We start from the raw sequence: 13,714 nt of genomic DNA, 5'->3' as shown, positions 1-13,714 counted from the left end.
TCTGTCCCCTCCCCCAACTGCATTTCCCACCTGAACTTTGTCCTCTCTTCCCCACCCCACACTCAGCCTGTGGGGATGACTGAGCAGCTGATGAATGAATCATTGCTTCTCTCTGGATCTGCAAGCTGATACAAAAGGCAGCGTGGCAGAGAGGGGAGGTGCTTCTGACTACCGCTGTCTAAGCTTGGCTCTGGCAGTACAGCAGTATGGGACTTCCCGAGACTCAGCTTCCTCATCTTTAAAATGGGAACAATAGAATCTGCCCACACCACCACCCAGAGGGAAAGATGGGGGGTGGGGGTGGGGGGCGTTGACATGCAGGAGCAGCTTCTCTGAGCCGGACTCTCCAAACATCATCTCAAAGCGCTTAGATAGGGAATTGAGGTACACAGAGTTTTAGAAGTGCCTGCAAGTTCACCCGCTCAGTAAGTGGCCGCCCCACTCTTGATTTGGTCTTCCCCATCTCTCTCCCACTGAATGGCACCAACCCACACCCAAGAGCTCAACTCGGGGACCTCTGGTTATGCCTAACTCCTTCTTCACCCTCACCTCCTACACACACTTCAGCACCAAAGCCCAGTTACTTTATCTTATTATACTGAGTAGCTCTCCAGTCTAGCCTTTCCCTGCACCTCTGCTGCCGCCACCCTGGCCCAATCCCCTGCTCTTCTCTCCTGGACCCTGCAATGGCCTCCCTGTTGGCCTCCACGTAGCTCCACCTCCACACAGCAGCCCTGGGGCTGGTCAATGCCAATCTGACCATGTCAACACCGAGGTTAGGAAGTTCAGTGGCTTCCTGCTGCTCGTATGAGAAAGTCTTGCCATGGACTTGCCCAGTGTGAGAGACCCACCTCTTCCCTGCCCCTCCTCTCTCCTCTAGAACATCGGTACCATGAATACCCTCCAATTCCCTCCTTGGTGGGAGCACATGCTGCTCCTTCTGTGAGGAATACCCGTCCTTCCCTTTTTGGCCTGGCTTACTCTTAATCAACTTTCCTATCTCAGTTCTGGTGTCACTTCTTCAAGAAGTTTCCCTGACCTTCTTGTCTAGGGGACGTCCCTTTATAGCAGTCATCTCTGTTATTATCTTATGCCTATTTGAGTAATTACTTGATGAAGGTCATCTCCCTCCCATGACTTTGGGCTCTGCAAGGACAGGAACTGTGACCATGTTGCTTACTATTGAAACCCAGTGTCTGACAGTGTCTAACTCATAGCAGGACTTAAATATTGGCAGAGTAATTGAATCAGTAAATGCTAGAATTAAACTCCAAGTCCGTATGAACCCCTCAGTCATCAATCGTTCTGGGGAATTGATTTGTCTGCTTAGGCTACCTAAGCAGAGGTATCACAGACTAGTAGCTTAAACAGTAGAAGTTTATCTTCTCATAGTTCTGGAGGCTGGAAGTCCAGGATCAGGGTGCTGCCAGTTTGGCTTCTGGTGAGACCTCTCTCCTCAGCTTGCAGATGCAACTTCTTGGCCTTTTCTCTGTGCACACGAGGGTAGAGATCTCTGGTGTCTCTTCCTAAAAGACATCAGTACTGTTAGATTAAGGCCCAACCCTTATCACCTCATTGAACCTTAATTATTAATTACCTTTTTAAAGGCCCCATCTCCAAATACAGTCACACTGGTTAGGGTTTCAACATGTAAATTTTGGGGGAAAAATTCAGTTCCATAACATTCTGCCCTCTGGCCCCCCAAATTCACATCCTTCTCACATACAAAATGCATTCACTCCCATCCCAACAGCCCCAAAAGCCTTAACTCATTCCAGCATCAATTCCAAGTCCAAAGTCTCACTAAATGTCATCTAAATCAGATATGAGTGAGGCTGGAGGTATGATTCATCCTCAGGTAAAATTTCTCTCCAGCTGTGAATCTGTGAAACCAGACAAGTTATGAATTCCAAAACACAATGGTGGGGGAATTCCCTAGTGGTCCAGTGGTTAAGACTCTGAGCTTCCAATGCAGGGGGAAGGAGTTTGACCCCTGGTCGGGGAACTAAGATCCCACAGACTATCCAGGGCAACCAAAAAAAAAAATTTTTTTTTAATTTTTAATTGCATTTAAAAAATTAAAATAAGTTGGGTTTAAAAAAACCACACACACAATAGTGAAACAGGTATAGAATAGACATTCTTATCCCAAAAGGGAGAAATTTTTAAAAAAGAAAGGGGTAACAGGTCCCAAGCCAGTCCAAAATTAGCAAGGCAAATTCCAGTTGATCTTAAGTCTCCAGACTGATCCTCTTTAGCTCAATGTCTTACCCTCTGTGCCCACTGGAGCATAACCCCATGACCCTAGGCAGTGGTCCTGCCCCCTCCGCTGTGCTAGGCAGGCTTGCCCCCGAGGCACTAGCTGAGGGCATTCTAGCCCTCTGAAACCAAGGAAGTGGCCCCACCCTTTGAAGGGCCTTGCAGTGGGAACAGCAGCCCTGATAATCTACGAATCATCTTCATGGTCATTTTCCCCTTTTCTTGAAAGATAGCAGTATTGAAGTTGGCTATTCTATTGTCCTGCTCTGTAGATTCCAAAAATCTGACAGCCTTCCTCCACTCTTTTCTCTGTCCCTTTAGTCCCTGCTGGCAGTGATTCTGCAGGTATAATCCCACCTCTATTCCTGGCCTCAGCTGAGATGGCTGATTCAATTCGTGGATAATCTCATTACAGAATGATCATCCATCCACACCCTTGGTGTTTCCCTCCAAAATGCTGCTTTCTTATTTTTTGAAATATGATAAGCTGAGAATTTTCTAAATCTTTGAATTCTGGTTCCTTTTGCTTAACCATCTCTCTCCTCTCACATTTTACTATTAGCAGTAAGGAGAAGCCAGGCCACCTTCTTGATACTTTGCTTGGAAATTTTCTCTGCTAAATATCCAAGGTTGTCACACACAATGTCTACCTTCCACAAGACACTGCAACACAACTGAGACAAGTTCCTTTCTCATTGGTAATGAGGATCACCTTGCTGTCAGCTTCCAGTTCCACGTTCCTCCTGAGATCCCATCAGAAGCAGCCTTATTATTCATAGTCCAGCAGCATTCTCTTTCAGATGATGTATCTATTCTCTACAGCTTTCTCTGTGGCTCTTGACTTTTCTTTCTAAGTCTTCACCAGAATCACCATTAATGTTCATATTTCCACCAATAGTCCCTTCAGGGCAATCTAGGATTTTTCCAGCTCAAAACTCTTCAAGCCTCTACCCATTACCCGGTTCAAAAGCCACTTCCGGAACTCCCCTAGTGGTCCAGTGGTTAAGAATCTGCCTTCCAATGGAGGGGACGCAGGTTGGGGAGCTAAGATCCTGCATGCCATGGGGCAACTAAGCCGCAACTGGAGAGAAGTACAGGCACTGCAATGAAAGATCCTTCGTGCTAAAACTAAGACCTGATGCAGCCCAAAATTAAATAAATAAACACTTTTTTTTTAGAGAAAAGCCACTTCCATGTTTTTAAGTATGTGTTAACAGCAGCAACCCTATGCTTGGTACCCAAATCTGTATTATTTAAGGATCTCTAAAGAAAGAAAATGAATAGGATAAACAAAAATTAAAAGGGAAATTTATTATAAGGAATTGACTTATGCAGTTATGGTGGCTGGAAGTCCAACATCTGCAGAGCCAATGTCCGAGTTCAAGTCCAAAGGCTGGCAGGTGGCTATAGAAACAGGAACAATCAACGTCTCACTTTGAAAGCTATCAGGCAGGAGAATTCTCTCTTACTCAAGAGAGGGTCAACATTTTGTTCTAGTCAGGCCTTTGGCTGATTGGATGAGGCCCACACAAAGGAGGACAATTTACTTTTATTAGTCTACCAATTTAAATACTAATCTCATTCAAAAATATCTTTGCAGAAACACCCAGAATAGTATTTGACCAATTATCTGGGCACCCCATGGCTTAGTCAAGTTGATACATAAACTTAACCATCACATGGAATCACATGAGAAAGTATATGTGATCAAAGCTTAATGAGTATCAGGGCCACTGTAAGCAAAGGATCAACCCTAAAGCTGGCACTGTGATTTGCCATCCACTCATTTCTCACACACCTACTATAAATGTCTCAGTTATCTATTGCTATATAACCAGCTATCCCAGAACTTATTAGCTCGCAACAGCAACAGTTTATTCTTTCTCATGAGTTTGTGGATCAGGATTTGGGGCAGAGCTCAGCTGGGTGGTTCTTCTGCTCCAGACAACATCAGCTGTGCCACTCATTCATTTGGGCTAGGTTAGAAAGTCCAAGAAGACTCGACTGAACTATTTGGTACCTCATGATCTCTCATCTTCAAGTGCTGTCTCATCAGTCTATAGTCTGTCATGTTTTTTTTTTTACAGCTTATGGCTTTCTTCCCCAAGAGCATTTCAAGAGGAGAAGCAAGCACTTGTCAGGTCGATGCTTGAATCATGCTTCTGATGGCACATTGTCCAGAGCCAGTCACATGCTCAAACCCACCTGTGGGAGAGGACTATACAGGGGCATGAATACCAGAATGTGCATGATTCCTTAGGTCACACAGTCTCCAATGTAACAGGCAGCCAACATATGAGGGACACCAGTCCTGACTCTTGTCCTCAAGGATCTGACAGTCCAGCACAGCATTTCTGAGTAGTACTGCGCCACAGCATCTTAACACCATTCATGCAAACACAAGCCCCAATGTGAATTCTTGCCATCTTTGGATAAAGCATCTCATTTTGTAAAAGCAGATTATCATAGAATAATAAGTGTATGCACATATTTGTCACTTTCCATACATATATTTTTTCAAAATAATTTTAAAGGAAAATATTGCTAGTTTTGCATATTTGTGGGAGTATATAGTTGACCCATGAACAACATGAGTTTTAACTGTGTGGGTCCACTTACACTCTGATTTTTTTCTGAGTAAATGCTACAGTACTACACAATCAGCAGTTGACTGAATTGAAGATGCACAACCACCAAAACAGAGGGTCAGCTATAAGCTATACACATATTTTTAACAGTGTGAGTGTTGGTACTATTAATCCTGCATGTTGTTCAAGGGTCAACTGTATTTTATTATATTCCACAACATGCTGGGAAGACAGTTTGGGAAATTCCAGCCTAGTGAACCATAGTAGGAATAGAAAGTTTGGTGGAAAAGGCTTTTTGACTCCTAGGGTCACAGACACAGGTGGCCCATGGTGTATCAGAGACATCTTGTCCCACCAGGTTGGAAGGCCCAGGGTGTCTGTGGGACTCTCTGTTTGTCTCCAGGAGTGATGGGAGGTCAGGGAGCATCATTCCTACACCACTAGAGGAGGGGCTGAGACAACACACGGCAGGGGACCTTGACACATCATTTGTGTCACTCTGCACCCCCTCTGCACCTGGCACATGGTCACACACTGAACACCACCCATCCCACCACATCTGACCCCACTTCAGAATGACTGAGAAGAACAGGAGGCGCTTTTCAAGGGCTTGAAGTTTCCCTCCCAAAGCCCAGACTCCAAAGCGCTGCAGAAAGAGAGGCCTCAGCTCTGAGCAGAGTAAGCAGGGCTGTTGGCCAGCCAGCCAAGGTTACTCAGAGTAGTATTGTCTACAGGATGGCCTACAGCAGAATCTCCAGGGGCAACCAGGAGATCCAATGCATTAGCCTGGAAGAGGGCCCAGGAATCTGCATTCCTGGCCTCCACCATGGGTCCCAGGGTGCTAGTCCCTTCCCAGGGTCTCCATGTGGTTGTTTTGGAAAGGTCCCAATGGGGTGGGGGTATCAGAGGGACACCAACCCTCAGGTGTGGCCCCAGGTTAAATTCACTGTAGGTAGGGCACAGGTGACCAGTAGCCAGAGATGCAAGAAGCTTCACATGCCAAAGGGAATTTTTTTAAGATTCGTTTTTATTATTACTATTATTTTGGCTGTGCTGGGTCTTCATTGCTACGTGTGGGCTTCCTCTAGTTGCAACGAGTGGGGGCTACTCTCTAGTTGTGGTACATGGGCTTCTCACTGCAGTGGCTTCTCTTGTTGCAGAGCATGGGCTCAAGGGCACACAGGCTTCAACAGGCGCAGCATGTGGGCTCAGTAGGTGCAGCTTGTGAGCTCTAGGGCAAAGGCTTAGTTGTTGTGGCACACAGGCTTAATTTCCCCAAGGCAAGAGGAACCTTCCCAAACCAGGGATGGAACCCATGGCCCCTGTATCGGTAGGCAGAATCTTAACCATTAGACCACCAGGGAAATCTCAAATGAACTTTTTATTTTCAGACTCTTGATAAATATATATATGTATGTATGTATTTCTCTTACAATGGCAGAAACAACTAGCCTCTAGTTTCCCTCCACAGAAAAATCCCCAGAGATTAAATTGTTTTTCGAAAAAAGAAGAGAAAATTAGATCCTGGTTCTGGGTGGGAGGAGGGCTCAGAAGAGGGGAAGGGAAATTAAGAAAGGAGGCAAAAGACACAGAATTCCAGAAACCTCCTTATGGTTTCCTACCCCCTGTATCTTATCTACTGTGTATTCCCACCCCACCAGGGGAAAACCCAGACTGGACCTACCCACCCTCTCTGCCTCACTCCCCCTCATTCCAAATGTACCCATAATCCTTTCAGAACCAGGACCTAGTGAAAGAAGTCAGAAGGAGTATAATCTCACTTGTTGTGGAATCTGAAAAAACAGATCTCATAGAAACAAAAGAACAAATTGGTGTGTTTTTTTTTTTTTGCCACCAGAGGCAGAGGTAGAGGATGGGGAAAATGAGTGAAGGTGGTCAAAAAGTAAAACTTCCAGTTATAAGTTTTATAACTTCCAGTTATAAGATTAATAAATTCTTGGGATGCATTATACAGCAGGGTGACTACAGTTAACATGACTGTGTTGTATATTTGAAAGTTGCTAAGAGAGTAGATCTCAAAAGTTTTTATCACAAGAAAAAAATTATAGTTATGTGAGGTGATTGATAGATGTTGGGTAATCTTATTATGATTATGATTATGATTTCACAGTGTATGCATCTGTCAAATCACTGTTGCTCACCTTAAACTTACACACAATGTTATGAGTCAGTTATATCTCAATAAGCCTGGAAAAAAATTAAATTCAAAAATAAAAGGCCCCGATCCACAGCGAGCTCAAGATTAATTCCAATGTCGAATATTTGGAATGCAGATATTCTTGATTAGCTCAGCCTGAGGCTTTAACAAGCAGTCAAACTGGGGTGAGAGTTGACATCCTGCAAGAGGGCATTATTTATGAACTCTGAACATCCTCATCTTAAGTCTTAATTCCTCTGACAATATACTTATCAAGTTGCCCAGGTACTTTCATGTCTGCATTTATGTTTATTATTTTTTTAATGGAATTTTTTTTTTCTGTAGTTGCAAGATGGGTTTCTCTTTTAGTTGCTCTGCAACATGTGGGATCTTAGTTCTTTGACCAGGGATGGATGTCCCCTGCATTCAAAGTTGGATGCTTAACCACTGGACCACCAGGGAAGTCCTGCATTTGTGTTTGTATTGTGTGAATTTTTCTACCACTTAAATTAATATATATATATATATATATATAAACCAGGGCCTCCTTCTCAATGGGTTATCAGCATTGCCTAAAGCCCTCCCCTCAGGCCTTGTCTCCAGAATGTCCAGATCCCAATGCCCATTGAACCCTACCCCAAAAGTTTTGTGAGTAGAATTCAGGGATCCATGACTTTGGGTGAGAAAAATATATATATTTGCACAAGCCTCAAACTGAAATTTACCATTTCCTTTTACTGTAAATGCAGGGAACAATCTACAGTAGTATTTGCAGACATTTGTGACGTCGTGTTTGTGATATAGTATTTGTGACATTGTCACCAGTAGAAATCATTTTGAGATCACATTGGAATTATTGCCCATCTTTTGAAATATCTACCCAGCTCTACTTTTAAATGACCACCACCAAAGTGTCAGTAAAGAAGCCTGTTACTCTTTCATAAAGCTATTTCCTTCATGGTTTGATCTCTGTATTTTTGCACCACTGGTTTCTTTTGTAGACCTGTGGATTTGATTGTATATGTTTGAAAACACCAAGAAAAAGTCTGTAGGCTTCAGCAAATGTCCACTGTGTCCATGGTCCATGAAAAGTCATGTCTTAGAGTTCTCAGTCCTAATAGTTCTTAGATTTTTTTCCCAGTATGAAACCCCCCCCCAAAAAAAGAAAACCCCAAAAGTGTTCCTCTACCCTAGTAATTACATTTTTGGTATTTTCTTGAGAGAAAGTTTTAAGAGCCAAAAGCTGTTATGTAATCCTTGTCTTTATTTATTTATTTTTTAATCCTTGTCTTTAAACAAATGTGCATTTTATCCATCACAATGGTATCTCTTGACTTTTGGAAAACAGTGGCCACATCTGCAGGAGAGCTCCCATTGATCAATCTGGTTTCCAGACCCCCTGCAGTAACCCACTCCTGCATGCAGGCCCACCGAGATGAGCATGTGAATCTAAGCAGAACCGTGGGACCCAGAGCATGTCACTCCCACTCCTCCCAGCATGAGGCTGGCCCCAGGAAATACTCAACAGATACAAGCTGGCTTAGGTGGACCTGAGGCAGCTGTCTTTGGGTGGAATATGACTAATGCCCCTCCCACCCCCACCCCTACTTCTCCCCAGCCCCCAGCCTCCTGGCCCTGAAATAGAGTTGTCACAGCCAACAAATGGAAATACAACATACCTGGTTAAATCTGAACTTCAGACCAATAGCGAATCATTTTTACTGTAAGTATGTCCCATGTAATATTTGGGATATACTAATACTTTAAAAGATTCTTTGTTTATTGAGGAACCTGTTCCTCTAGAAGCCTGTTCCCAGAAAGGTCCCTACCCAGGTCTGGCTAAAGGCTATGCCCGATCCCAGGTTCTCAGCTGAGACTCCTGCCTCCATCCAGGGTCCTTTCCAAGACCATAGGACGAAAGGAGTGGGGCCAGGGAGATGCCCAACTGCGGCCCACTGCCCTAGCAGCCCACCCCTCAGCCACTCCCACTCACCGGCTAGTCTCAGGACACCCCCGCCCTCGGGTCAGTAAGAGGAGAGAATTGGTCCAGGGAGGAATTCTAAGCTCCCGCCATGCTCAGGGTTAGACTTAGTAATACTTTTGGAGAATCTTTAACCTCTGCCTGCATGAAAAGGACATTTCCAAGCCCAGTCCTCCTTAGGAAGTAGCCTATCCCCCCATTTACCTCAGCCTCGGAGCTCCTCACTCAACCACAGCTCCCGCAAATAAACCTACCAGGACACCATGGGAAAGGACCCAATGACCAGGTACCCACAAAAAAAACACATGGCAGCAAAAGTCAAAGCATGGACAGGTACACAGATGCGTTCACTTAAGGAACGGTGAGGCACCAGCGGGGCTTCCCTGGTGGCTCGGTTCTAAAGACTCTGCCTGCCACTGCGGGAGACACAGGTTCAATCCCTGGTCCAGGAAGATCCCACATACTTTGGAGCAACTAAGCTTGTGTGCCACAACTACTGAGCTTGTGCTCTAGAGCCCAGGAACCACAACCGTTGGGCCCACATACTACAACTACTGAAGCCCACACTCTAGAGCCCTTGAGCCACAACAGGAGAAGCCACCACAATAAGAAGCCGAATTGTGCAATGAGGACCGAGCCCAACCATAAACAAATAAATTAAATATTTTTAAAAATAAAAGAAACAGTGAGGTACCATCAACAGATTAACTGATATAGATGTTTTATCTATACACACACACACCCATGCACAATGGAATACTACTCTGACATAAAAATAGATGAAACTTGCCATTTGTGCCAACATGAATGGAGCATGAGGGAATTATGCTAAATGAGTCAGATGGAGAAAGACAGATATCATATGATTTCACTCCTGTGTGGACTCTAAAAACAAATTAACAAAACAAAAATGAATAAACAATCAAAATAACACTTAGATGCAGAGAACAGAGTAACAATTATCAGAGGGGAAGGTGTGAGGGGTGGGGAGAGCAAAATAGGTAAAGGGGCTCAGTTCAGATGAACAGTGACAGATGGAAATTATATTTTTGGTTGTAAGCACACTGTATGGTATATAGAAGTAGGAAAACAATGTTGTATACAGTAAAATTTACATAACCTTATAAACCAATGTTATTTGAATTAAAAAAAATCTGAAATGTAAAAACAAAAGAAAGGGGACTTTCCTGGCAGTCGAGTGGTTAAGACTCCATGTTTCCAATGCAGGGGGTGTGGGTATGATCCCTGGTAGGGTTAATTAAGATCCCACATGCCTTGAGGTGCAGCCAAAAAAAAAAAAAAAATGAAAGGAATAAAGAGAGAGAGAAAAGTGAGAGAGAAAGAGAAAGGAGAAAAGGAAGGAAGAACAGAAGGTGGGAGAAAGAAAGATGGAAAGAGTGAGGCTGATAAACCCAGAGGATCAGTCACAGTGAGAAAGCCTCACAGGCATAGAGGCTGGGAAAAGTTCCCACTTAGCAAACACCCAGAACACACATGCCCCACAGTTTCATCCCCATCTGGGTCATCATCCTGAACCAGAGATATCCAAGATGGTGCTGGAGTCCAAGGCTTTCCCAACCACACCTCCTGAAGAAGCTAAAACACAAACAACTCAACCTTGAAAGTGTTTTATTTTTTTTTAATCAGGCTGAAGTAATAGATTACGTTGAAACTGGAACCTGGAAAGATGTTACCCCAGATAGTGATGATGGCGGTGATAACAGCAACCACAATCACCAGCATTTCCTGGGTGCTAGCTCTACCCCAGGAACTGTGTTCTGTGCTCTGCATACATTTCACTCAACCCTGGCGACAGCATGTAAGGGAGGAACTGATATTAGGCCCATTCAGTTCAGTTCAGTTCAGTCACTCAGTCATGTCCGACTCACTGCAACCCCATGGACTGCAGCACGCCAGGCCTCCCTGCCCATCACAAACTCCCGGAGTTTACTCAAACTCATGTCCATTGAGTCGGTGATGCCATCCAACCATCTCATCCTCTGTTGACCCCGTCTCCTCCTGCCTTCAGTGTTTCCCAGCATCAGCGTCTTTTCAAATGAGTCAGTTCTTTGCTCAGGTGGCCAAAGTTTCAGAGTTTCAGCTTCAACATCAGTCCTTCCAATGAATATTCAGGACTATATCCTTTAGGATGGACTGGCTGGATCTTCTTGCAGTCCAAGGGACTCTCAAGAGTCTTCTCCAACACCACAGTTCAAAAGCATCAATTCTTCGGCGCTCAGCTTTCTTGTAGCCCAATTCTCACATCCATACATGACCACTGGAAAAACCATAGCCTTGACTAGACGGACCTTTGTTGGCAAAGTAATGTCTCTGCTTTTTAATATGCTGTCTAGGTTGGTCATAACTTTCCTTCCAAGGAGTAAGTGTCTTTTAATTTCATGGCTGCAATTACCATCTGCAGTGATTTTGGAGCCCCAAAAAATAAAGTCTGTCACTGTTTCCACTGTTTACCCGTCTATTTGCCATGAAGTGATGGGACCGGATGCCATGATCTTAGTTTTCTGAATGTTGAGTTTTCAGCCAACTTTTTCACTCTCCTCTTTCACTTTCATCAGGAGGCTCTTTAGTTCTTCACTTTCTGCCATAAGGTTGGTGTCATCTGCATATCTGAGTTTACTGATATTTCTCCCGGCAATCTTGATTCTAGCTTGTGCTTCATCCAGCCCAGCATGTCTCATGATGTACTCTGCTTATAAGTTAAATAAGCAGGGTGACAATATACAGCCTTGATGTACTCCTCTTCCTATTTGGAGCCAGTCTGTTGTTCCATGTCCAGTTCTAACTATTGCTTCCTGACCTGCATGCAGATTTCTCAAGAGGCAGATCAGGTGGTCTGGTATTCCCATCTCTTTCAGAATTTTCCCCAGTTTATTGTGATCCACACAGTCAAAGGCTTTGGCATAGTCAATAAAACAGAAGTAGATGCTTCTCTGGAACTCTCTTGCTTTTTCAATGATCCAGTGGATGTTGGTATTTGATCTCCTCTGCTCCTCTGCCTTTTCTAAAACCAGCTTGAACATCTGGAAGTTCACAGTTCACATATTGCTGAAGCCTGGCTTAAAGAATTTTGAGCATTACTTTGCTAGCATGTGAGATTAGTGCAATTGTGTGGTAGTTTGAGCATTCTTTGGCATTGCCTTTCTTTAGGATTGGAATGAAAACTTACACAGTACTGGGAAATAGACTCTTGGAGGGCATGACAGAACCTTGTGAAAAGAGCAGTGAACCCACAGGAGACTGTCCTGGACTTCTCTGTGGGTGTCCAGGAGTCTCCAGCAGAGGCATGGGGCGGTGGTGGCCTGCTGCAGGACTGGGGACACTGAGTGTAGCAGTACATGCATGAGATCTTTTGAGGGAGGTCACCATTATCTTCATTACCTCCACCATAGTTTCAGTTCAGTTCAGTTCAGTCACTCAGTCATATCCGACTCTTTGCGACCCCATGGACTGCAGCACGCTAGGCCTCCCTGTCCATCAGCAGCTCCCAGAGTTTACTCAAACTCATGTCTGCTGAGCTGGTGTTGTCATCCAACCATCTCATCCTCTGTCATCCTCTTCTCCTCCTGCCCTCAATCTTTCCCAGCATCAGGGTCTTTTCAAATGAATCAGCTTTTCACATCAGGTGGCCAAAGTATTGGAGTTTCAGCTTCCACATCAGTTCTTCCAATGAACACCTAGGTCTGATCTCCTTTAGGATGGACTGGTTGGATCTCCTTGCCGTCCAAGGGACTCTCAAGAGTCTTCAACACCACAGTTCAAAAGCATCAATTCTTCTGTGCTCAGCTTTCTTTATAGTCCAACTCTCACATCCATACATGACTACTGGAAAACCAAAGCTTGGACTAGACAGACCTTTGTTGACAAAGTAATGTCTCTGCTTTTTAATATGCTGTCTAGGTTGGTTATAACTTTTCTTTCAAGGAGCAAGTGTCTTTTAATTTCATGGCTGTAATTACCATCTGCAGTGATTTTGGAGCCCCCAAAAATAAAGTCAGCCACTGTTTCCACTGTTTGCCATGAAGTTCCCATCTATTTGCCATGAAGTGATGGGACCGGATGCCATGAACTTAATTTTCTGAATGTTGAGTTTTAAGTCAACTTTTTCACTCTCCTCTTTCACTTTCATCAGGAGGCTCTTTAGTTCTTCACTTTCTGCCATAAGGTTGGTGTCATCTGCATATCTGAGGTTATTGATATTTCTCCCAGCAATCTTGATTCTAGCTTGTGCTTCATACAGCCCAGCATGTCTCATGATGTACTCTGCTTATAAGTTAAATAAGCAGGGTGACAATATACAGCCTTGATGTACTCCTCTTCCTATTTGGAGCCAGTCTGTTGTTCCATGTCCAGTTCTAACTATTGCTTCCTGACCTGCATGCAGATTTCTCAAGAGGCAGGTCAGGTGGTCTGGTATTCCCATCTCTTTCAGAATGTTCCATAGTTTATTGTGATCCACATAGTCAAAGGCTTTGGCATAGTCAATAAAGCAGAAGTAGATGTTTTTCTGGAACTCTCTTGCTTCTTCAATGATCCAGCAGATGTTGGTAATTTGATCTCTGGCTCCTCTGCCTTTTCTAAAACCAGCTTGATCATCTGGAAGTTCACGGTTCACATATTGCTGAAACCTGGCTTGAAGAATTTTGAGCATTACTTTGCTAGCATGTGAGATGAGTGCAATTGTGTGGTTGTTTGAGCATTCTTTGGGAT

Source organism: Dama dama, chromosome 11 (assembly GCF_033118175.1).
Source record: "Dama dama isolate Ldn47 chromosome 11, ASM3311817v1, whole genome shotgun sequence".
NCBI classification, from domain to species: domain Eukaryota; kingdom Metazoa; phylum Chordata; class Mammalia; order Artiodactyla; family Cervidae; genus Dama; species Dama dama.
The sequence above is the reverse complement of the archived record's forward strand: the minus strand, read 5'-3'. Positions refer to the sequence as shown.